The sequence below is a fragment of the Sphaerodactylus townsendi genome, linkage group LG15 (genome assembly GCF_021028975.2).
Source record: "Sphaerodactylus townsendi isolate TG3544 linkage group LG15, MPM_Stown_v2.3, whole genome shotgun sequence".
In the NCBI taxonomy this organism is placed as follows: Eukaryota; Metazoa; Chordata; class Lepidosauria; order Squamata; family Sphaerodactylidae; genus Sphaerodactylus; species Sphaerodactylus townsendi.
The window spans coordinates 14,451,655-14,477,723 of NC_059439.1; the positions used below are offsets into that span (position 1 = coordinate 14,451,655).

General features: G+C 46.1%; 1 long non-coding RNA gene across 1 annotated transcript; it reads left to right on the forward strand.

The window, feature by feature from the left end:
- The first annotated feature begins 11,213 nt into the window (after nt 1-11,213).
- Nucleotides 11,214-20,222, forward strand: LOC125444586. Its single transcript, XR_007246228.1, has 3 exons — nt 11,214-11,357; nt 12,176-12,180; nt 20,209-20,222. It is a non-coding gene; the product is annotated as an uncharacterized LOC125444586 (long non-coding RNA).
- The last annotated feature ends 5,847 nt before the right edge of the window (nt 20,223-26,069 follow it).

The window sequence follows — 26,069 nt, forward strand, 5'->3', positions numbered from 1 at the left end:
TCTGCCTCTGAGCCTACCTTCCCCATATGCTTCACAGCCAGGCAACATGAGTGGGGAACTGGTTAAGAAGACCAGAGTTCAGCATCCTGCATCTCTGCTTTTGTTTCCAAAAAGGGAAATGTCTAGCCCTTTTTCTAAAACTCTGAAGTGAAAAACTGTAATTCTGCAACTCAACATAGATCAGTGATGGCGAACCTTTTCGAGACTGAGTGCCCAAATTGCAACCCAAAACTCACTTATTTATCGCAAAGTGCCAACGTGGCAATTTAACTTGAATAACTCCCTCGAGCAGGGACCAGACTACTGTAGCCTCCAGCAAGTCCCACATGCACCACTCTGCGCCTCTCTAGCATCTCTGTTGCCTCTGTCCTCCCCCCCCCCCCACACTGTAGCAGCCACCGGGAGCACAGGCACCAGGCCCGCCAGCCGAGTCCTCCCTGCGCACTGAGGTGCACGCACATCAAGTCCAGCTGTCCAGGCCAGCCTAGATGTGTGTGGGGGATTTCCCCCCACATGACAAACTCTGTGTGCATGTGCCCACAGAGAGGGCTCTGAGTGCCACCTCTGGCACCCATGCCATAGGTTCGCCATCACTGACATAGATCATCACATTTTTTGTTTAAAGCACAAAGGCTATGGTGGCTGTGTGAATTGGCACTCTGGGGAGGATCAATATATTAACAATGAACCAAAAAAAACACCGCCAGTCCTACTGCTTAAGAACACAAATACACAAACTTAGATACTTACCACTAATTTGCTAAGTGAATTGAAAAGTGAAAATAAGTGCACTGTAGTCTATTGTCTAAAACAGCTATAAATACAAAAACACAAACCACTAACAATACACATTTACAGAAAATACAATTGTATGCATCAGGACAATTACAATCTGAGTTCTTTTTGTTTTGCTGTGTAACAAAACACAGATAATTATAGTTCTTTACTGTCGGCATTCATGAAGAACTTGGTTAGTGGTTATAATAGTTGGACACCTTCTTTAAGAGTGCAAAAATGTCCAGAATAAGGCATTCTAAAACAACATTTGCGACATTGAGACATTTTCGTGAGCTCTTCCTCAGTAGAATGCTGTGACCACTAGGTACAGAAGTAGTTCTCTGCATCGTGACAATAGAAAACAAAACTAAATTGTACAATATTCCAACTAGAACATAGAAATATTACATAAATCCATGCACAAGAACTTACATTTGGTAATTCAATGCCACATCAACGCAGCCACTTCCACAGGATCAATACCACACCTATTTTCAGCAGTAATGGTTGGTAAGGATCTGAACAGCTAGTCTCCCATTGGATGGACAGAATGTCTGAAGCAGAAGGCAGGAGAAGGGGAGGGGGTCCCTGGAAGGTTGAAGGCGGGCACAAACATGTGCAGAGTCAGGCCTAACAATCTAGACCACAGGACAAATCCCTCCATGGAACTGTTCTGTTATCTAGGATGAATTTAACTTAAACCAGTTTCAAATATTTTCATATTTCAGTTCTGAAATCCAATTCTGAGAGATATTTAAAAATCAGTTGGGACCTAATCTCCTACAGACTAATTTTAAACAGGAGAAATGCAATATGATTTCTTACTTTGTTCTTTCCCAAAAGCCTGACTTTTCATCAACGAGAATGTTTTCAAAAATTCAGCTTGAAGGATATAAATTTGAACTTTTGCTAGCAGAATTGTCGCCCCTTCCACACATGCAAAATAATGCACTTTCCATCCACTTCCACAATTGTTTGCAAGTGGATTTTGCTATTCCACACAGTAAGATCCAGTTGCAAAGTGCATTGAAAGTGGATTGAAAGTGCATTATTCTGATTGTGCGGCTCAGTGAGGTTAAAACTTGCAACTCTGCAGTCCTTGTGAATTTTGGGACATGCAGCAGAAGGGACTGGGAGGAGCCAAGCAACATTCAGGTGGTGACAGTTTATCTAGTGACAAGTTGGTGCTCATTATGAAGACTTGTTTTTTTAATCTGTGCCTTGTCTACAGAACAAGGTGTTCGGCAGCCCATTGTCAGTTTGGAGACGCTGAAACAGGGCAGAGAAGATCCTTCAGTGCCTCTTTCTGTTCAGCTTTTGGCTACTAACACTGAAGAAAAGTGAAGCCCTCTTCCAACCCTCCTCACCCCACAGTGCCTTTGCAGAGGGGTCTCCTCACATTTCCTTGTTTACGCACGAAGAGCTGCCCCACTGCCTGCTGGGTGGCTCACACAGCTTGCCTGCCCCCTCTCCTGGGTTGCTCCCCATTCAATGCAATATTTATTTTGAGCCCTTTAAATTTTATATTGTGCAGGTTCACTGTCATTGGGTTTGGGGGTTTGGGGGAAATGCCAGCAGTCAATCGCTGCAGGGAGTAGGTGGATGGGGGAACTGGAAGACTGGAAGGGGCAAAACCCTGAAGTGAAGGGAAACATTGAGGTTTCCCATCCATCCTCAATGCCAAAAGTGAGAGCATGCTTGTCAGAAATCTCAACTCCAGAGGAAACTTACCCACACTGTGAGGCAGAGCACCAGGGAATAGTCGGCCCAGAAGTCTCCAATGTTTTCTCTAATGAGAGCTACTTCTAAGCATAGTAATCAAAAAATAATCCAAACTTCTACTAGCAGCAGTGGTGTAGTGGTTAAGAGTAGATGCACTCTGATCTGGAGAACCGGGTTTGATTCCCCACTTGGCCACTTGAGCTGTGGAGGCTTATCTGGGGAACTAGATTAGCCTGTGCACTCCCACACACGTCAGCTGGGTGACCTTGGGCTAGTCACGGCTCTTCAGAGCTCTCTCAGCCCCACCCACCTCACAGGGTGTTTGTTGAGTGGGGGAAGGGAAAGGAGATTGAAAGCCCCTTTGAGTCTCCTTACAGAAGAGAAAGGGGGGATATAAACCAAAACTACTACTACTACTACTACTACTCTTCCTCTTCTTCCTCTTCTTCCTCTTCCTCTTCCTCTTCCTCTTCTTCTTCTTCTTCTTCATGATATTCCCCAAGTCTTGTTCTGTGCTAGAAACAGAATGTGGTCTAGAATTTACACCAGAAATGAACCCACCAGTGGAGCAACAGGGAGAGAAAATTCTGTGGAACATTTTTTAAAAGCCTAGAGTAGATCCTTTTCTAGTCTTTTTCTGGGTCTTCTAGGTTTCAAGATCAACTCTTCAACAGCTGGAAAGCTGCTGATAGCTCACCATTTCCCTGTGGAGACTCTGTGGTGCTAGGGCTCTGTGGTACTAGGAATTAGGAGGCTAACCTAGGCTGATTCCGTATGGGCCAAAAACAGCAATGTGAAAACGGTGTGAAAATTGTGTAAAAGGGTTTAAAACGGTGTAAAAGGGTTTATACTATTTTCACACCATTTTCACACCGCTGTTTTTGGCCCACGTGGAATCAGCCCTAGAGTTGCCGGTATCCAGGTGAGGCCCAGGGTCCCAAAACCACTAAGACTGTCCCTGGAAAATATTCCAGAAACCTGAAGCTGAAATAAGCCTTCCAATCGCCTCCTCACACTTTCTTGCTTTTTCTGCCCTAAATACTGGAAATTCCACTCATCCAAATCAGGAACATTCTTCGAGAGCAGGCCAAGATAAATGGCAAAGCAACTTCACCCCCTGTCCAGTGCGGCTGCAGACAGAAACCAGGTGGTGTGGCGAGAATCTTTCATCTTCTGTAAACAATCTCCCATTTTGAACGAAAAGAGCTTCAGGCTGAGGTGTGGGATTAGGAAAGCGATACTTTCGTTACCCAGGATGCCCAGAGAGCTAAAGGCCGGTGGTGATAACATACTGATGGCAAAAATATAAGGCGCTTTGGGGGGAATTTAGCCATTACTCAACAGTGGTTCACCTGACCCTTGCGAAAGAACATCTGATATCTAAACAGTCTCACTCCTCCTGGAGTGCTTGGGAGCTTCAACAGCTAAACATTTGATGCACTTGATAACGTTCCTTCGGCACTCCCTCAGTGTTCAGTTTGCATGGATCCTGGGGGCAGGGCGGAAACAGTGACACCAGCTGGATGAGCAGTTTTTTCTGGTAAGGAGCATATTTTTTCAAATGAGAATCGTCTATACCAGGGGTAGGGAACCTTTAACACCCAAAGAGCCATTTGTACCCGTTTTCCACGGGAAAAGAAAACACTTGGAGCCGCAAATAATTTTTGGCATTGAAAATAAAGATAACACTATATATATAGGGTTTTTTTTAACCTTTTACTCCGCTCATTCTGAGAAGGCGCTTGCAGATGCACCCGCCCTGCTGCCTGCAGGGCGGGCAAGGATGAAGCCGGCTGCTCAGCCTCGCCGGCCGCCAGGAAAGCGCCCACCCTGCTCCAACGGGGCAGGCGAGAGGGGAAGCCCGCGGCACGGCCCAACCAACCATGGGCAGTTGGTGCGCCCACCCTGCTACCTGCAGGGCGGGCAAGGGTGGGGCCGGCGGCTCGGCTCGTGGAGCCACAGTGCAAGGGTAGAAGAGCCGCATGTGGCTCTCGAGCTGCAGGTTCCCTACCCCTGGTCTATACACTCCCTTCCTTGGGGATCCACCACTGAATCCATTACCGTGATGCAAATACCTGTATATGTACCTCAGTGGGATGAACAGTGGATTCCTGAAGTTGTTTCAGTTTGGGAAGTTGGCACAGTAACAGGGCTTCGCCTCTTCCCTTTGTGACACAGGCCCCTTCTGCACATGCAGAATAATGCACTTTCAATCCACTTTCACGATTGTTTGCAAGTGGATTTTGCTATTCCGCACAGCTGCAAAGTGCATTGAAAGTGGATTGAAAGTGCATTATTCTGCAAGTGCGGAAGGGGCCTCAGTCCTGAATGGAATCATCCCCATGTACATAATAATTGAACACTTTTTAAGGGAGATCAGTGGGCTGTGGCAGGAGGAGGGGGAGGCAGTAAGGTTCCATTTCACAGATGGAACATTCAGGCCCCTTCCGCACATGCAGAATAATGCACTTTCAAGACACTTTCAATGCACTTTGCAGCTGGATTTGACTGTGCAGAATAGCATAATCCACTTGCAAACAATTGTGAAAGCGGATTGAAAGTGCATTATTCTGCATGTGCGGAAGGGACCTTTAGTCTGGATCCATTCCCTGATCTGAGCAAGAACATTTGGTGCAAAAATCTCCTCTCCCCCTTTATAACTAGACAGTGTCTCTGAAGCAACATTAGCCAGATGGTCAGCTCACTAGCCTTTCTTCTGTTATCAGTTTGACGATTACAATCACACCTTTTACTTGTGAAACTGCTGATGAAAGAGGTACAGAAGCTGAAAAGGACGGGGCCTATAAATATGTTTAAAATGTTCCCTGCTCTTTCTCAAACATTTCGCCCCAGCAAAGGCATTTATACTCTGATAACCTCTTAGACCCCAAAGAGGTTGTCAAGAGCACATTCTTTTTTTCCCTTAAAGGCAGGAGCTCACAGCTAGCTCATTCCTTCTCTAATACTTAGCAGTGCTGGGAAGAGGGAGATGGTTTTTCTCTCCAGGGCTTCACGTTTTCTCTCAGCAGGTTTGAGGAAGATGCAGGTTAAGAAATGTTTCGTTATTACAATACTGAATGTTCTGTGTTCCTTAAGCAGTATAGGGTGGACAGCATGTTCAGTGGTTAGAGTGTCAGGTCAGGATCTGAGGCCCCTTCTGCACAAGTAAAGTACAACAGGTTGCAGTCGGGGTAAAGCAACCCACGTTGCCATGCAGGCAGCGAATGGAACCCGCAGAGGCAATGCTGGTTGCTGTAGTGCCGTGGTGGCGAGCCTGTGGCACTCCAGAGGTTCATGGACTACAATTCCCATCAGCCCCTGCCAGCATGGCCATTTGGCCGTTGGCAGGGGCTGATGGGAATTGTAGTCCATTAACATCTGGAGCGCCACAGGTTCGCCACTACTGCTGTAGTGCCTTCGCATGGAGGCACATTTTTCCCCCCTCTCAGCTCCCTCCACTGAGTAGCTATGGGGCCAGGCAGGCATGGACCTCCACAGCCATGCTGCCACCCCTGTGCCCCTGCATAGCTTCGCAGCAGACAGGCAGGAACTGTGGGAAAAAAGGAAGTGCAGCCAAGTAACATGCTTCTCAGGGCAGCTATTCACTCTCGAGGGGCTGAACCCTGCATTACAACCAAAGAATCACAGAAAGCGCGATTCTCAGATAGCCCATTTTGGGGCGGGAAATGAGGGGCAGACTCTCGTTAGGGGTGGGAACTGTGCAAAGTTCCCATCCAAAATGGGTTTTATCTCATTGTTACCCGGGTTTATTGGCCTGTGCGGAAGGCGCCTGAGAGGTTTGAATCACCACTCTGTCATGGAAGCCCACTGAGTCATTGCCTCTCAGCCTAATCTGCATCACAGGGTGGTTGTTGTGTGGATAAAATGGTGATGGGGCGAACAGTACTGTAAACTACTTTGGGTCCCCACTGGGGTGAAATGTGGGGTATAAACATGTAAATGAATAAAGCATGCATACTGCAGCCGTCTACAATATTCATTTCTTCCAATTCTGCAATTGAGTACCGCTTCGATCCTCTCCCTGTCTTCTCCTTTATGTCCTTTACAGATGCTCAAAAAGCTGGGAGGTTGTCTGTTGCTCTACTTTGTACAACACAAAATAGAAAGCCTCCCCTTCCTACAAATCCAATTCTCATTCTTTTCTGCCATGCTCTTGGGCCAAATGTGAAAACTGGGATCTGTATACAGATCCTCGGGATTGGAACTAATCTGTAGCAAGTATCTAGAGAGGCTTTGCCATGGACTGAGGCTGCAGCGTTGGGAAAGGAGGCTGCTGCCCCAGCTGGAAATGGCTATCTGGGCTTCTTTAGGCCTGGTGGAAGAAGACCTATTATGCAAGCAGTGCTTAACCGGCAGTTCTCTTTTTAGCTGTGAGGCTTCCCTGCAGTTTTCGCCAGATTACCCTGCAGCAAAATGTCCTTAGCCCAGCCCAATTGATACACCATTTTGCCCTCCCACCGCTTCCTTGCTTATTTCCTCTGAACCCTCTTATTGGCACCTTTTATTTGTTTGGTTTTTGGTTTTGGTCAATATATTGCTGGATTTAAATAGTCCATTGCTCCAGCAATAGATCTCTGCTGTTAAAATGTCTGTAAAGTCCTGCTAATTGCTGGGTAATGTAATGGTGGAATTACTGCCCACCTGCTGCTTCCTTGTTTCCTCTGCGACTGCCTTTTTTTTTTTTGGCTGTCTTTTCTCTTGCATTATTTTGCTGGTGAGATCCAATGTCCTATTGCTAGGCCTTTACAATTAAAAACAAAATAAGAAATCCTAATCAATCTCAAATGGTAGAAGTAGAGCATGGGAAGAGGGGAGGAGTGAGAAAACTGGGAGACATCGCCTTCGCTTTCCCTGCAAGGGCAGGGGAAAAGTCTCACTTTACCTGCTATTAGGAACTACAGGGACTCTTTGACTCCTTCAGCACATGAAGAATAATGCACTTTCAATCCACTTTCACAATTGTTTGCAAGTGGATGTTGCTATTTTGCACAATAAAATCCAGCTGCAACATGCATTGAAAGTGGATAGAAAGTGCATTATTTTGCATGTGCGGAAGGGGCCTTTGATCTGCAGCAGAGAAAACATTCGCATGACCAAGAATCTGACCCAAAGGGAATGAATGCTCAGTGCAAAGCAGAATGTAAATGGCCAGTAACAGTTTATCAGGCCTGTAAATTTTTCCCTAGTAGGGGGTTTAACCAGCTGCTACAGGGAACTGAAATCAGGAAAATAGCATGAAAGGGAAGAATTGCTCCCCCTTCCCAAGTACAAGGGCTCTATTCCTCAGAGAGAGGGCTGACTGACAGTGGGGAAGGGGGGGGGGGAAGAAACCTGGAAAAGGACCAAACCCATCCTGAAGGCACACCCCTTCAATTGCCACATTTCCTTCCCAGAGGTATATCATGAGAAATGGTGCCCGGGGACAACACCTCCTATAGGCACCCCCTGCACTCAGGGGTGGGGCTCGGGGCAGGAGTCAGAGTGGGGGTGGCTCCTACAGGTGCCACAGTCGCAGGCCAGCTCCTGGGCTGACCTGCTGCTGCAGCACCTGTCAGAGCCGGGAACCCCCCCCCCCCCATACACACAGCCTCCCTGCAGGCCCTCAGATGCCCTGGCCTCCTCAGGCCCTCAGACACCTAAAGGCAGAGCAGGCTGTCTTTGTTCCTGCTCGGCAGGACTTCCCAAAATGACAGTACATGCACTCCTGTAACAACTTGACACCCATACAGTCACTTTTTATCGAAGCCATTCTAAAGAAGAGACCAGAGAGAAGAGATCATGAAACAGGAGCCCATTTGCTTAGCAACCAACAGCCACATATTACAGAGATGGTCGCCAGATTTTTATTTAAGGTTTTTAACTCTCATGAGTAATTTCACTATCTTCAGAATTTGCTTTGATTTTTCTGAATATGTTTTATCTTGTGTATTGATGCCACCCAAGGTTATTTGTTATTTATCTGCTATATCAGTGGTGGCGAACCTATGGCACGGGTGCCAGAGGTGGCACTCAGAGCCCTCTCTGTGGGCATGGCCTGGGCCGCTGGGCACGACATGTAGGTAACCCTGTTAAGTGCTGTTAAACCCCACTGATTTTCATTGGAAGAACTAAAGCGCAATCCTTTACCTGGGAGTAAGCTCGGTTGCTGGCAATGGGGCTTGCTTCTAAACCCTCCCAGGGTCGTGATTCACCCGTTGGAAGAGTTGCACGGTTGCTTCAAAGCAAAGCCACTGACTACCCCCAAGCTTACTCCCAAGTAATGCGCGCCTTGGAGCCAACCATTTTTTCTATACTAAAACCTCAGTATTCAGGTTAAATTGCCGTGTTGGCACTTTGTAATAAATAAGTGGGTTTTGGGTTGCAGTTTGGGCACTCGGTCTCGAAAAGGTTCGCCATCACTGTGCTATATGGATATGTGGGGAGACAGCCGGCAAGTCTGGATGTAAAAGAAAACACGGGACCAAAAGGCCAAGACAGAAGGAAGTTTGCTTCTCAGTCAGCCAAGCTGCTTGGCTTTTGCGAACTGTCTGAATCAGCGATGTACCATTTATTTTAAAAAAGAAAAAGCCTCTTTTCCTCAGAGGCCATTTCATCTTTTAAGGCAACCCAAGTCTATAATCAAGTCTTACAGCATCGCTGGCTACTTCATAAAATCCCAGTAAATCATAAAAGGGGCACATTAAAATAATTTGTATCAGTAGGGGACTGATTTAAAGCATTGCTCCCTATTCATCAAGGGAAGCCGTACATTTGCTGGCATAATCTGAGGAAATGCTGACAAGGTTTGCCAAATCCATTAATAAATTTTAAAAAGGAAAAAAAGAGGATGGAAAAGGTGGGGGGAGGAATAACTATCTCCATAAAGGTAATGGACAAGGGGAAATAAAAGGGTCTTCCCCAGCATAGCGTAGTGGTTAAGAGCAGGTGGACTCCAATCTGGAGAACCAGGTTCGATTCCTCGGTCCGCCACATGAAGCCTGCTGAGTGACCTTAAATTGCCACAGTTCTTTCCAAACTCTCTCACCCCCACCAACCTCACAAGGTGTCTGTTGTGGGGACAGGAAGGGAAGGTGTTTGTAAGCCGCTTTGACACTCCTTACAGGAGAGAAAAGTGGAGTATAAATCCAAGCTCCTTCTCTTCTTTGAAAATTGCAAGATCAATCCTAAGCAGATTTATTCAAAATCTTAGCTACATCCATCCACTGGGGCTTATCCTTTTTCACAGGCACCATCTCTTGCTAGCTCCCCCACCCACCCCTGTCCAACCCAAAGGGCACTTTCACACATGCAGAATAATGCACTTTCAATCCACTTTCAATGCACTTTGTAGCTGGATTTTACTGTGTGAAATAGCAAAATCCACTTGCAAACAATTGTGAAAGTGAATTGAAAGTGAATTATTCTGCATGTGCGGAAGTGCCCATAGAGTTGCCAAATCTGCCTTGGGAAATTCCTGGATATTTGAGTGTGACACTTGCAGAGGATGGGGTTTGGGGAGAAGAGGACCTCTGCAGGTTATAATGCCACAGAGCCTTCCTCCAAACCCCCATCCCCAGCTGTTTTCTCCAGAGAAACTGATCTCCACAGTCTGGACACCAGTTGTAATTTCCAGGCTCCACCTGGAGATTGGCAACACTAGGTGACTTCACCTAAACCAAAGCAATGCAGCAATCTTATGGAGAACATTTAAATACTGTTTGATGTTGCAAGCAGAAGGATAGAAAAGATGGAATTCAATTTACATTTTTTAAAAAAATCATCCAAGTTTCTAGTCCTTAAGCATGTGACAATCACCTAGAAACAGAGGCGTAGCTATAAGGGGATGGGGCAGAAAAGTGCACTGAGCACGCACTGGTGGGGGCAGAAAACCACCACCCCGCCACCCCACCCAACTCATCTGGGAGGCAGGAAAGAGCGTCTGCCTGGGAAAAAATGCACTCTGAACTTGAAACGAGAAAAGAAATTGGCCCAGCGCAGCTGTTTGGAGGACAAGTGACCTGGAGTACTGAGAGCAGCCAATTTTTTATGATCAGTCCAGACTTCAAATGGGTGCTCCGCCCCCTCCAACCAGTGCCTCTGAGCAGAAAGAGCTCGTTTGATGGCCCCGGTTTCCTTGTCCCCCACAGTCCAATTCAGAGCCAGAGAATTTTTTTGATAAGTAGGCACGAGGGAACAAGCGGCCCTCCTGATCACATTGGAGAAGGGCCACCCTGAGCGCTTTATCAGAAGCATCCACATGAACAACAAAAGGCAGGGATGGTCAGCATGCCCTAATATCGGTTCTGTAGTAAACACCTGTTTTAAAGAGTCAAACACTTGCTGATAGGATTCAGACCAAGATAGCAATGCCCCGGGCAGGTGGCTGCAGGACCCTTCCCCTTAGTCCGCAATAAATCAATAAGGGGAAGAGCAATTTTTGCAAAGTCCGGGATAAAGTCACAGTAAAAATTGGCAAAGCCCAAGAAGGATTGCAGTTGCTTCCTGGTAATGGAAGCTGGTCATTTTCTGACATCCTCCACTTTAGCTGGGTCCATCTATATCCCAGCAGCTGACACCCTATAGCCCAAAAAGTCCAACTTCATTTGGTGGAAAGCACACTTGGAAAACTTGACAAATAAGGAATTGTCCAGCAATCTTCGGAGGACTTTTCGTACTGAGCGCACATTTATTTATTTATTTATTTATTTATTTATTTATTTATTTATTTAATTAATTAATTTGTATACCGCCCGATCCCCGAAGGGCTCCGGGCGGTCGACAACATTCACTAAAACATCAACAGGAGAGGTCATACAAATATAAACACATAGGCTCCATCCCATAAATAGCTTGAGATTGTTCATCTTCTGAGTAAATGAGTACATCATCCAAATACACCACAACCCCTTTGAACAATAAATCATGTAAAACATCATTAATCAAACTCATAAAAACACCGGGAGCACCGCTTAAACCGAAGGGCATCACTTGATATTCATATTGGCCATAACGGGTGTTAAAAGCAGTAAGATGTTCAAAACCTTCAGCAATCCGAACACGGTAATAGGTTTCCTGGAGGATCCCACCATGGGGCTGCCATCCATTTGAGTGATTTGGATGGGATGCCGCAATGAAAACAATTCCAATCCAAGCCCCTCAACTACACTGGGGTGGATAAAGCAATGAGTGCAACCAGAGTCCACTAAAGCTTGCACCAACATCCTAGTATTTTGGGGCTGATTGGTAACAGTTAGTGACAGTACAATGGGTTTACCCCCAGCACTCACCACATCCTCCTCAGCAGTTGCTTTCATCAGGGACCGGGCTGTCAGCAAGTGGCTCCCTTCCCCCTCCGAATCTGCAAAGGAGGGATCGACTTCCATGGCAAGTTTGGGGCTCTTGGGCTTGGCTTTACTTGGTTTCACGCTGAGACGTTTAGTGGGTGGTGGAGCGGCTGTTTGAGGAGCCAGTTTCGCTGGGCAGGTTGCTGCCAGATGCCCCCCATCACCACAGTAGAGACATAGCCCCAACCTTCTTCTATGGTTGTAAGTAGATTCCTCAGCTGGAGGTGCTTTATGGGGTGGTGGTCTTCAGGCACTAGAGGTCCCACCCAGAGCTAAAGAACAATGAGGTGGGGCTTGCTTGCTGTCGGAGGATTTCACCATGGTCATCTGAGCATTAGTATCTCCAGCTGGCAGGATCAACTCTTCCAAATTGGTTGGATTGCCTCCCATCATGGCCAATTTTCGGAGCTCCAGATTCAATGCTTCGGTAAAGGCATAGACAAACATCTGGTCAGACCAATCCAAGATACTGCTGGCAAATGCACGAAACTGGTCCAAGAATTCCACGAACGGCTTGTTACCTTGGCGCATCTTCATCAACTCACGTTTGGTTGTCTCGCCCATAAACGGGTTTTCAAAACAGTTGCGGAGTGCTCTCAGGAACAGGGGTAGAGTACGCAACTCTTCTGCTTGTTGGTTGAACAACTCCACATACCATTGGGCTGCCAGACCTTCTAGGAGGACTCCCACATCATGGACACACTCTCTTTCATGCTGGTATTGTCATAATCATGCATATGGACATCCACTTGCACCAGGAAAAAAGGTAGTTGGTGGGGGGACCCATCAAAACGCACTGACATCCGTTTTCTTGCCGGGGTAGGGGTCAGCATAGGCAGGATCCGAATCTCTGGAAGCACCACCTGCAGGGCCCTCTCACTCCCATTCCACCAGCAGCTCCAGCACCCAACTGGGACGAAGCAGCCCCTTGCCCACTTGCTGGGTTGTTGACAAGTTGGGTTAACTGCTGTTCTGCCATCAGGGCCCTGGCTTGCACCTTCTCCATTTCCTGCTGCATTTTGTTGAACCTCTGCTCGTATTCTCGTCATTCCACTTCCCAGGCAGCAATTGCCGACATGTTGCCATCTGATTCTTGATCTCCGCCGTCACCTCCAGTGGTCGCGGCTTCGGATCCCTGCTCACCGGTGGCCGAGTATACTGCCGGGGCAGTCCACTGCTGGGCATGCCGACACTCTCGCTGGGCCCAATCTTCATTCAAGTGAGCCCTTTCCGTACAGTAGGACTGTGGGTGTGTGCCTAATTCTGCAGGACCCCACCAGCGTGGAGGCCAACTGGTTCCGCCAGGGTCCGAGGGGTACAACGATTTGATATCCACAGGCTGTTTGCAATCCACAGGTTGGTCGCTTGAGAGAGAGCACCAATCCATAGGGACTTCCCTGCTACCAACCGTCCACTGCACAGATCTGTGAACTTCCTGTTGGTGCCCAAAGCTAAGTCCTTCTCTGCGCCTAAAAGGAGATGAGTAAGCAGACGGCCCCACACCGAATTCACAGGCACTTCGGCGGGGTGCAGACTGCTCTACCAGAGGAGCAGCCGAAGTGGTCTCAGACTCCAAAGCTTCATCCTCCCCATCCAGCCTTTCAGAGATCCTTAGTTCCATAATCTTGCTAGGAACCACGGGCATGGATCTCCCAATTAGTCCTTGAATAAAAGCTAGTATTGCACAACTTCAGTAGTCGATGGGTACATGAAGTGCAGCACTGATATAGAGAACAGTCTTAATGTCAGGACTCCCCTGCACTGACAATGAACCACGCAAACTTCAGAAGTTTCAGATGTTATTGCAAGTGACAGGAAAGCAACAGAAGACTGTTCTGAAGCTCAAGCTTTCAGACCAGTGCTATTATGGATTGTACTTTTCATTCCCCCCCCCACATGTGAAACCTTCAGCAGAACAGTTCCCTGCAACATCTCCAGACATTCAACGTTACTTGATAAGCAGAATATGCAGATGCAGAATAATTCGCTTTCAATCCACGTTCAATGCACTTTGCAGCTGGATTTTACTGTGCCAAATAGCAAAACCCACTTGCAAACAATTGTGAAAGTGGATTGAAAGTGCATTATTCTGCATGTGCGGAAGGGGCCCTAGAGTCTATAGGCTGTTTTTTTCACATGCTGGGCAAGTGCGAATGGTATGAACCATTTTCAGCTGTTCCATAAAGAAATACTAGCATAGTGTTGGAGTCAGGCAGTTACTGTTCTCTTAGGACAGTCTCCAAAAGTTTGGAGGGGACAGCAGGAGTGGGCTGACATGGCTTTCCCCTTTGAAACTGGATGCCTCTTTTTATTCCTTGCAAGAGGACTCTCCTGCTGTTTCCAAACTAGTCATACAACGTACTTCCATCAGCATATAAAAATGAAGTATGTCAGCTCTTCCAACAGTGTAGCAAAAGTTAAGTTGCAAATCATGCACTGTTTTCTCCCCTTCTAGAATTCCATCGTAAAAGAATAAGGGTTTTGTCCCAGGGAGGGTCAGCATGAAAGGTATACGAGGGGGGGAAATACGACCGTGGATTTAAAGGTGGAAGAACAACAGGAGCTCAAAAAGTAATTACGATGAAAATAAGTTCCAGGGAAATTGCGGGGGGGGAGGGGGGGACACTGAACCAACCCTCTTCAGTTTTATGCCCGAAACTTTGACCTGAATATTTTCCCTCACCTCTTACATTGTCAGATCATGGAGGAAGACTGCCATTATAAAGGAAATGTAATCTTCACATCCTCAGAGACACTCTTGGTTAATACCTCCCACATTCTCAGGGCAGAGTGCCCTTTTCTCATCACTAATTATAACCAGCTTCCTGTATGAGCAGGACTGGGCAGAAAGTTTTTCAAGACAGATATTGTAACTCATAGAAAGGGCAGGCAGTGTGGTGTAGTGGTTAAGAGTTGTGGACTCTAAATCTGGAGAACTGTTTGATTCCCCACTCCTCCACAGGAGCAGCAGACTCTGATGGGACAAACCAGTTTCACTTCCCCATTCCTCCACATGAAGCCTGCTTGGGCCAGTCACAATTCTCTCAGAACTCTCCTGGCGCCACCTACCTCACAAGATCACCCAGCAGGCTCCATGTGGAGGGTCAGGGAAACAAATCCAGTTCTTCCCGTTTTGAGTTTAGAAAAGTGGGGTATAAATCCAAACACCACCACTATACTACTACTACTACTACTACTACTACTACTACTACTACTACAACTACAACTACAACTACAACTACTACTACTACTACTACTACTACTACTAGTAGTAGTAGTAGTAGTAGTAGTAGTAGTAGTAGTAGTAGTAGTAGTAGTAGTTCTTCCTTTATAGGTTGGATGGAAACCATTAATATGCATTCAGTCAATCATTTGCTTCATTTATATTTCTCCCCAATGAGGACCGAAAGCTTACATCATTCTCCTCTCCATTATTTTATCCTCACAACAACCCAGGCAGGTAGCTGTGAGTAAATGACTGGCTCAAGATCTCTCAACAAGTTTCTGTAGCAGAACAGATCCAAGCTCAACTCTGTAACCACAAGATCATGTTGGTTCTCGTAAATGTAAGACAGTGCACTCAGTGATTCAAACCTCTTCCCTAACACTGGGGAGCCACCCTGCAAGAATCGAGTCAGTTCCCGTCTCGGGGTCCCATCTGAGGTTCTGTGGTTGTCTGTGCTAAAATGTGGCATAATGTTAGGGACCAGCGTTCATCATATAGTATTAATATAGTACACATGCAAATACTTCCCATGTTTTGACACCTCTCTCAATACAATTCATCAGTTGTGCACATTTAGCCTTTTCGGGAATCATCTGAACCTCAGGGCACTGATGAACTTTCCTCACCTTCCCTGAAGGTTGGACCTCGGCTTCGTTTGTTGAAAGCCTGCTCCCCAATATGCTGGCTGTTCTCTTGTTACCAGCTTGTGATTTGTTCCCTCACCCACCCCTGCAGGCCAAAATAATGTTTCAAGGCAGACCTTTTGCCTGGAGTGCTGACGGAGTGGTGGGCCCTGGAAACCAGCCCCGTTGTGTGAGGAGACCTCAGCGTGACCCCATTCTTGGCCCTCTGGACAGCCCAGGCCTGTCCTTCGGTGAATTCATTTAGGGTTGAACTTTCAGTGAACCGAAGCTCAAGGGGAAAAGGAGCTCGCAGGGCCGGGCAGACGGAGGGAAGCTCCGGGCAAACCTATGGGGCTGAGTAAATATTGAACAAGTACACATGAGAGACTAGGGGTTGAAATGGACATGTCAGGACTGTATGTATGGATGCAACGGGTGAGCCTTTTGAGGGCCCCCCATCCATTGTAAAAAGAGAGGGTCGCGGGGGTGTCAAACCTGCACAGAAACTACAACTGAAGAGATAGCAATGCAGCAGCACAAGGGAGACTGGAAGTTTAAGTGGTTCTGGAACCGGGCAAGCATCCACTGATGCTGTGGATCAGTGTGGAGAGTTGCTTGATATAGCAGTTTCCTAGGGGAACCAGGTCCCCTCTGGCCATGCATGGGAGAAGGGGAGGGAGGTTGGGAAACTTCTGGAAATTTGGAAATGAAGCCTATGAAGGGCAGGGACCTCAGGAGGGTACAGTAATATAGAGTCCACTCCACTCTCTAGAGCTGTGGTGGCGAACCTTTGGCACTCCAGATGTTATGGACCACAATTCCCATCAGCCCCTGCCAGCATGGCCAATTGTAGTCCATAACATCTGGTGTGCCAAAGGTTCGCCACCACTGCTCTACAGCATCCATAGGGGAATAGAGCTCCTCTGTAGTCTGGAGATGAACTGTAATTCCTGGGGATTCCCAGGTCCCACCTGGAGGCTGGCATCCCTAGCAGTGTCGATCCTGGGCATTATGTCACGCATTGGCTCCTCCCACAGACTGGTGGCACTGCAGAAGAAGAAGAAGAAGAAGAAGAAGAAGAAGAAGAAGAAGAAGAAGAAGAAGAAGAAGAAGAAGAAGAAGAAGAAGAAGAAGAAGAAGAAGAAGAACAAGAAGAAGAACAAGAAGAAGAAGAACAAGAACAAGAACAAGAACAGGAACAAGAAGAACAAGAACAAGAAGAACAAGAACAACAACAAGAAGAAGAACAAGAAGAAGAACAAGAAGAAGAAGAACAAGAAGAACAAGAAGAACAAGAAGAACAAGAACAAGAACAAGAACAAGAACAAGAACAAGAACAACAACAAGAACAACAACAACAACAGCAGCAGCAGCAGCAACAGCAGCAGCAGCAGCAGCAGGAGGAGGAGGAGGAGGAGGAGGAGGAGGAGTTTGGATTTATACCCCACCTTTCTCTCCTGTAAGGAGACTCAAGGTGGCTTACAAACACCTTTCTCTTCCTCTCCCAACAACAGTCCCCTTGTGAGGTAGGTGGGTCTGAGAGAACTGTGACTAGCCCGAGGTCACCCAGCTGGAATGTAGGAGTGTGGAAACAGATCTGGTTCATCAGATAAGCCTCCGCCACTAGGTGAAGAAGTGAGGAATCAAACCCAGTTCTCCAGATTAGAGACAATTGGTGAGCAGATGCCAATCACCACTGGTACCAAACAGTCCAAGTCAATTGGTCTTGGAGGCACTGGCAGATTTCCTAGGACTTGATCCGGCTCGTTCCTTGCCACCAGTGAGAAGTCGACCATCAGGAAATTTCTTGGTCAGTTAAGTGGCCAGTGTGCCTGGGAGTGGACCAGATAAATCTATCCGGTCCTCAGCCACAGAATTCACGAGGCAGCAGCAAAGAAAGCAGCCCTGAACATACCAACTGAGAGAGGTGTTGTGAATCATGTTATCCTGGGAGCCATACTGTGACTATAAAGCTCTTGCTCCTGATATACGACTGGTGGGGACAGGCAAGAGGGAGTGAAATGCACCTGGTGTTCTGATGTGGTGAACAAGCCATACTTTACATCCAGCCCAGCCAGAATCCCTTCAAGCTCATGCATTCCCTCCCCTTCCCCTTCCCCTTGGACACTGTGTTAAGAATGAAGACTTCCTGGTTTAGAACCCAATGCAATTGGTTGCGAAATCCACATTGCATTTTGTTATTATGGAAAATGCATCTGGCTAAAGCACTCGACTTGGGTGCTACAACAAATTGCTCTTTCTGAATTATTTTCTTCATTTATTCTCTTCCTTTCTTTTCAAAGGGAAACCGAGATATTGGCCCTTTCCTCACACAACTTTTAAAATGTTCCCAGGCAGGAAATGAAACATTTCCCCCACGGAGTTCCACACTGTGTTTTCCCCTTTTGATCTTGGAAACATTTACATTTCCAGCCTGAAAACGTTTCTTCTGAAACCCCTTTTATAACGATTCTTTTTGTCTGACGCTTGCTGTGAAATCATTTTTAAAATATTCTATCTTCCCCGCTACCAACTTCCATGCTTCTATGCCCCAGCTCAACTTTCCATCCGGTGCCGTTTTGTTCCCATCCCTGAGCCTATCTTTTCCCCTCACCTCTTTATTTCCCATCAGTTTGGGCTGTTCTTCTCTCTCCCTTCACATTTTCTCTTACGGGTGGGTGAATTGACTCAGGAGTAAACCCAAAATTACATGAAGCAATGATTGTCTTCCTGCAGTTTCTCTTACACACAGGTACGTTTACTCAGTAGTAAAACCACAATTACTACAGAGAATCTGAGACCCTTTGAAGAACAGTTTCTACAAATTACTCAAAAAGGATAGGCCCCTTCCGCACACGCAAAATAATGCGTTTTCAAACCACTTTCACAACTGTTTGCAAGTGGATCTTGCCATTCCGCACAGCTTCAAAGAGCACTGAAAGCAGTTTGAAAGTGCATTATTCTGCATGTGCGGAATGAGCCATAGAGAAAAACCCTCCTTGCAGCCATAAAATGGGGCGGGGGGGCTGCAAACAAACACCATGGTGAAGGGGAGGTCAAAAATGTTCTGCAATCATTTTAGGCTACTAGTGTGGGAAGGACCAATGTCCCCTCTCCTCCACCCTATCATCGAGACCGAGAGGTAAGTAGTGGCCTATTAAATCTAATAAAGAAATAAACCAATAAGCAAACAACCCTGTGAAGTGTGATGAGAGGGTGTGACTGGACCAAAGTCACCCAGCAAGCTTCCATGGCAGAGTAGGATTTGAACTTGGGCCTTTCAGATTCTATTCTGACAATCTAACCACTAAATCGTATTGACTGCCTGGTTCTTCAGGCATTCTCATTTTAATGTCTATGCTCCAGAGGTGAGCCTGAACTCGAGTACTGTCTATTTCCCCCCACTCCAGAATTTATTGATACTATCCCCCCCACCCACAAAATCTCTATGGTATTGAATAGCAGAATAAAATACAAGCCAGTATAATTGCATGGACTCTTGTAAGGAAGTACACTGTGTAAGGAAGTACACAGACATTTCATTTGGGTTTTGCTCTTTAGCATTCTTATTCAGTGAGTTTTTTAAAAATTGTATATTTACAACATCGGTTTTCAGTGCTTTATTTTATTCTTTATTTATCTATACTGACTTCAATCAGAAACACAGTTCCATTTGTGTTTTCCTCCCAATCGGCATGAAATTCCCAAGCAGCAGTTCCCCTACAGCCTACGCAAAGGGTCCTCCCTGTCTTGCTTCAGGCAGAAAGCCGTTTCTTTTCGGAGGCAACTGAGATTCTCCCTCAGGAAGGTAGATGGCGCATGAATTTGCGTGTTTCTTCCTCCTTTCATAGGATATTCATGTGTGGGTAGAAAGCTGTGTTTATGAGTGTGTTTATGGAGGGGAGTCATCTAGAAAGCTTCTAAGGAAACAGAACCCAATTCCAACACATCTGGGAATAGTTGGGTGTCAACTTTATGTGCCTGTAAAGATATCATCTAGCCAGGGTGCCTGTAAAGATATCATCTAGCCAGCCTCTACAGTCCTTTTTATCAAAATTAAATGACCACTATATTCTGTAGATTTCTGTTCTCACAAGTAGATCAGTGGGCAGACATAAATTTTGTCTTCCCAATAAAGGGGTGGGTTTTTTTAGAAATTTGGCATGTACCTTTGATGTTTAAAGCAGGTTATTAAGAAACCTGCGACTCAATTAGAAATTGACATACACACCCCTTCAAAATTCTAAGTTTGGTAATATTTCAGCATGCAGATTTTAATACTTTACAGCGTATGAGAGATCATTCAAAAACAAGTTAAAATGTAAGTTATCCAATGGAGGCTATTGAAATGTAAGGTAATAGTTGTATTGTTGACGGTTTTCACAGCCAGCAGCAATTGGTTGTTAAGAGTTTTACACTACAGCCCCATCCAAAGAGCCAGGTGACCAGATGTGGAAACATGGCTGCCCCGCCCTGCTATTCCAAGGGACTTTCTGGCGGTGTGAGGAGGCAAAAGAACACCAAAAAACCTCCCCAGCTCTAGAAAGCCCCCATTGGGTTTAATGGACATGCATCAGTGAAAAGGTGGCATAAGTCCAAAGCCCCAGCAGCTGGCGTAACAGGAGCAAAGGCTGGGTGGAAGCTGGCTAGTCTCAGCTCCTCCCCGGCAATCCTCCCAGACCAATCCTGCTACATTGGCAGCAATGGTGGCAGGGGCACAGGGACACTGGTGTGGCATTCAGAGCCACTTTCCACCACCGTGGCGTAGTGCCCAGTGATGGGGGCATCTTGCCCTGGGCACAACCTGGGGCAGGTGGGTGCAGGGCTGGGCGCAGTCCCCCTTGCTACAGCTCCCCATTTGCTAAGGCAAATCTACCAGTATGACCCCACACTGCTCTCCATGGCAGATTCTCTCTACCCTCCCCACTTTGGATGGGTTGAAAACCACTAAACTACGGCCAGTCAGCCCAGAAAACTCACAGCAGCCAGAAAGGTAATAATCCAATCCAATCCAATCCAAAAACCTTTATTAGGCATAAACCAGAAATACCATACATTCCAAGTACAATAACAGGATCACTGTTACATATCATGTAGAACACGGATTAAAAATGTAGCGACTGCTTCAGAAATTTCTACATTAGGGCTGTTCAATAGCTTAGACATTTTTAGTTTGTCTGAGAGAAACAAATTCTAGAGGAAGAGAAAGATAATAATTGATTGATACATTTCAATTTGCCAGTACAAATTAAGGCAATGATGCCAAATGCCATCCTCACCAATCTAGTATTCTTATACCTTCGTCCGAATCCAGATAAAATGAAGGCATCATCCTAAAAAGGCCTACTTAGATGTAAGTCTCATGTGATTTAATGGGGCTTACTCCCAGAAAAGTATCCTTAGGATTGCACACTTGTTTGATAGAAATGTCTACCCAAGTGAAAAAGGTCCTGTGTTACGTCTGGAAGATTTGTAGATGGGGCTGTGACTCAGTGGAAGGGTCTCTGCTTTGGATGCAGAAGGTTCCAGGTTCAATCCCAGCCTTCTCCAGCTGAAAGGACCAGGTAATAGGTGATGTGAAAGATCACTATGTTAGATCCTGGAAATTTGCTACCACTCCATTTTCAATGCACTTTGTAGCTGGAGTTTACTGTGCAAAATAGCAACATCCACTTGCAAACAATTGTGAAAGTGGATTGAAAGTCCATTATTCTGCATGTGCAGAGAGGCCTCTGAGAGGACCCTATTTACCTTGTATTGTCGAAGGCTTTCACGGCCGGAATCACTGGACTGTTGTGTGGTTTCCAGGTTGTATGGCCATGTTCTAGCCGCATGTTTCACCTGCATCTGTGGCTAGCATCTTCAGAGGATCCTCTGAAGATGCCAGCCACAGATGCTGGCGAAACATCAGGAGAAAATGCGGCTAGAGCCTCAGGACCATACCTATGGGTGAAATGTTTTGTTGTTATTGCAAGAATAATTCTGCCATGAGGTTTGGATACAGTTGGATACTGAAGAATATACGTTTTGTAAATACATGGATAACAGCTTTTCAGTAGCTAGGAAGCAGGGGTTTTTTTTGGCACGTATGATTCCTGGTTTATTGTTCTGCAAACCCCTTTTTTGTTTTGGGGGATATCAAGGAAATCAATAAAATTGTGGGGTTCTTTTAATTTGTAGGGAAAATGTGAGCTTCACATAAAATCTTCACCATGTGGAACGAACTCATCAAGGGTTAAGGAATGATGTAACCTTTAAGGTCTCAGGACTAAAGTCCCACCAGGAGATGGGTTACAATGGTTGGGGCATACTCAGCGGTCAAGAAAATGGGACATACTTTCTGAGCACTATGTGCCTGCTTCCCAACTGATCCGTGGCTTGAATTGAAGCCCTGGTTTTGGTTAAGTCTTTAACATGAAAGAAAACCCCCTTCCTATTTCCCATGATTGTCTGGGCCTGTTATTCAGATAAGACTTGGCAGCCAGCAGGAAAAGACACACAACTAAAGCCCAGAGGGAAGCTGTAAAGGATCCACAAAGTAAGATATTTTCTCTTGTCTTTGTTTTGAACAGAAAGTGAGTTTCTGAGATCAAAAGGCCTCACATTGTGAGAACAAATGCTTTAAGAAAGAAGGGGGAGGGCAAATCACACCAAGTGGTCAGAACAGATGGCACTGACATCCTTGCCAGCAGCCAAAGGGAATTCCTGGACTTCTTCGCCACTCCACTGTCTGTGATCCTGGCAGAGGAGAAGGGCCTGTTCAACGTACCTTCTGAAGATCTTCCTCTTCAAGGAGATGAGCAACAGATACGGCTGAGAGATTGCCACGAATTATTTAGAAGCTCTCAACATTTTTTTTTTTTAGGCTGGGAATTTCCCTTTCATTTGTGATAGGGAGGGAATTCCAGCTGCTTTAAGATAGGCTGTGAGTTTGGAAGATGTGCCTTGAGATCCATGCCAGAAGTCTTTGGCTCCTTTCCATGACAAAGAGAAAATGAATTAACCAGACTATTCCAGGAGAGACATTGTTGCTCCTCCGGTTTTGAAGGAATGGATGAGGTGATCAATAGATGGATGATGGAGAGAAGGAAGGAATCAATGGCTGGAAGAAATATAAAGAAATGAAGGAGAGATAATGGGGTTAAAGAGACCAGAGCAAAGGGGTTTGGAGAAGATAAAGAAAGGCGGGGAGTAATACAAAAGGTATGAATGGGGAAAATGAAAGGAAGAAAGACGGGGTTATGGAAAGACCTGAAGATTAGGTGTGATAAAATTATGAAGAAGATGTAACAGGGGAGGGGAAAAGGGGGGGATGTATTGTTTGAAAATGTATGATGAAGGATACTTATATAAAATGCAAAATTCAAATGATACAATAAATTTTTAAAAGAAGATTAGGTTTTAACAACAACAACAACGACAACAACAACGACAACGACAACGACAACGACAACGACAACGACAATAATAATAATAATAATAATAATAATAATAATAATAATAATAATAATAATAATAATAATAATAATAATAATAATAATAATAATAATGTGATGGATGGAACTGAAAGGAAACCGCCACACTTCTGCATCCACTTTACAAAATTCTTTGTAAAATTCCTTGTGAATGGGATCCAACCTGTCTCCCTACACACTTAAGCCAATCTCCAGGAGGTGGCTGGAGACCTCCTGGGATTACAACTGATCTCTAATCGACAGAGATCAGTTCATCTGGAGAATATGATCACTTTGGAAAGGTGATCTCTATGGCAGTACACCTCATGGAAGTCCCTCCCATCCTCAAAGCCCACCCTTCTTAAGTTCCACCCCCGCCACACACACACACAAAATCTCCAGGTATTTCCCAACCCAGAGCTGATAACCCAATCTATAATTCTAAAGAGTTCTGGAGAACCAAAAAGGTTGCTGATTGTTATGTTTCATTGTTGGTCACCTTTAATCACAAGTATTCCGTGGATGGACCAGGATGGACCAATAAGCTATCTGGAGTATCCCCGAGCTGCTTTTAGTGGTGTCTGGTTTTCAGCACCACCATAATACCCACATACTTACTACGGTCTGGATCTTTCAGTCCACCTTGACTGAACTTCCTCCCTATCTCCTGGACACTGGCAAGGAGAGGAAAGCCAGGGAGGTGGAAGATGTCTCTGGGGAGAACCCGCAGTGAGAGAAGACCCACAGCAAAACAAACAAACAGAGGGGACAGGAAATAAGCAGAGGGCATGGCCCTTTCCAGCCCATGGAATAATTCTTTGGGTGTCAGGGGACGGAGAAGCTTTACTCATGCAAAAGGCTTTTCTGGGGACGCCCTCTGAATTTCAGATGGAGCCCAGAGGGGAACTTTTTGTTGTGCCAATGAATGAAACGGGCACGACCTTTGCCCAACCGCTTGCCTCTGGCCCGGGTAAGGAAGCAGCTGTCTGATGAAAGCCCCCCTCACCATGGCATTTCCAGGACGGACAGAGAATGGCAGAAAACCCTCCCTCCTTTGAATACCCCCTGTCAGCATCCAAGCAATACCTGCCTACAGGCCCTGACCTGCATAGCCCCCGGCTAGAAGAAGAGAGGAGGAGAAAGGAGAGTTTGGATTCATACCCCACTTTTCTCAACCATAAGGAGTCTCAAAGAAGCTTATAATTGCCCCTCTCCCAACAGGCACCTTGTGAGGCAGGTGGGGCTGAGAGAGTTCTGAGAGAACTGTGAATGGTCCAAGGTCACCCAGCAGGCTTTGCACGGCGGAATGGGGAAACAAATCCAGTCCTCCAGATCAGAGTCCGTTGCTCATGTGGAAGAATGGGGAAATGAACCCACCTCCCCAGATTAGAGTCCACCACTCTTAACCGCTCCACCACGCTGGCTCTCATCAGATCTCAGAAGATAAGCAGGTCAGAGAGGACACCTCAAATGAATATCAGGGGCGTGATGCAGAAGCCGGCAATGGCAGGAGCAGAAAAGCACCCACTTCAAGTGTAAGCCAAGAAAAATTGTGTACATAACATGTATAGAAGGCTAGGGATTTTTTCCCCTTCTGGGTGTTGATGAAACTCATGTCCCATGTCTGTTTGCCACTGAGGAATCCAGTCTTCAGGAATCCCTCTCCGTGACTGGAAACAGCACAGGGAAGGGCCAGACAGTCCTGGGTTCGGTCCCTGGCTTCTCCTCTAGGACGCATCTTGGCTAGCCAGGCTGCCAAAGATTGCAGCTTGAGACCAGGACGAGCGACGGCCAATCCAATGATCAGAGTCAGTAGAAGGCAGTTTCTTATAAGCAGCTGGGGGGGGGGGGGGGATCAGTTCTCTCTGACCATTACAACCTATTTGCATCACACTGAAAAGAAACATAACACGAGGTGGGAAGAGAGAACAAGTCAAACCAAGAGATCTGAGGAAGGAAAGTAAACTTTATTGAGACTGAGGTAGTTTCGGTTCAACATACAAAGCACCAGGAGAAGCAAGTCTCCCAAGTTCCTGTTCAAAACGCTATATTATTTTACTTTATTTATTACTTTTCAAAAAGGTAAATCATAATTACCATTAATAATAATAGTAATAATTTTTTCAGGGGTTTTTTTTTTAAGTTTTCTCTAAGCTAGCAGACAAGGGATGGGGAAAAAACGAACGGTATCTAGCCCAGGATTCAGGGACGGGAGATCCCTTACTAGCTATTTTGCTTAAACTGTGCATTCAATGGAGACGACTGAATGATAAACATCATTGGATAGTGACCATTTCTGACTCACTGCAGCCAAAGCCTGAAACGAATCAAAACGAATATTAATGATCGGTTTTATCAAACTGGCCCCTGATGTCAAATATGCTAACTTTGAAGTCGCTTCTACTGATCTGAGTGAAACCCCATTCTCCTCCTTCCACATTTTGCCCATGCAGGTCTCAGGATCCCTATCATTCCCCCCTGAATGGTCAGAGGGGTTCTCATCTTCCTTTCTCAGCAGCATAAAAGACAGTTGGATCCAACCAGCATAAAAGACAGTTGGATCCAACAGCTGTCTGTGGGAGGGGATTCTATGGGAGGTGACCAGATTGGAGGAGAAGGTGGGTTCTCACCCACCACCTTAAAAGTTTGCAGTGATTTGCTGGGATCCAGATTTCAGACTTCCCAGTTGCATCTCTTGCAGATTCCTGTGCATGGCTACAGCAGAAGCTGAAGCCAAAGCACAAGCAGCATCAGGAGGAGTTTGGATTTATATCCCCCCCTTTCTCTCCTGTAAGGAGACTCAAAGGGGCTTACAATCTCCTTTCCCTCCCCCCTCCCCCACAACAAACACCCTGTGAAGTGGGTGGGGCTGAGGGGGCTCCAAAGAACTGTGACTAGCTCAAGGTCACCCAGCTGGCACGTG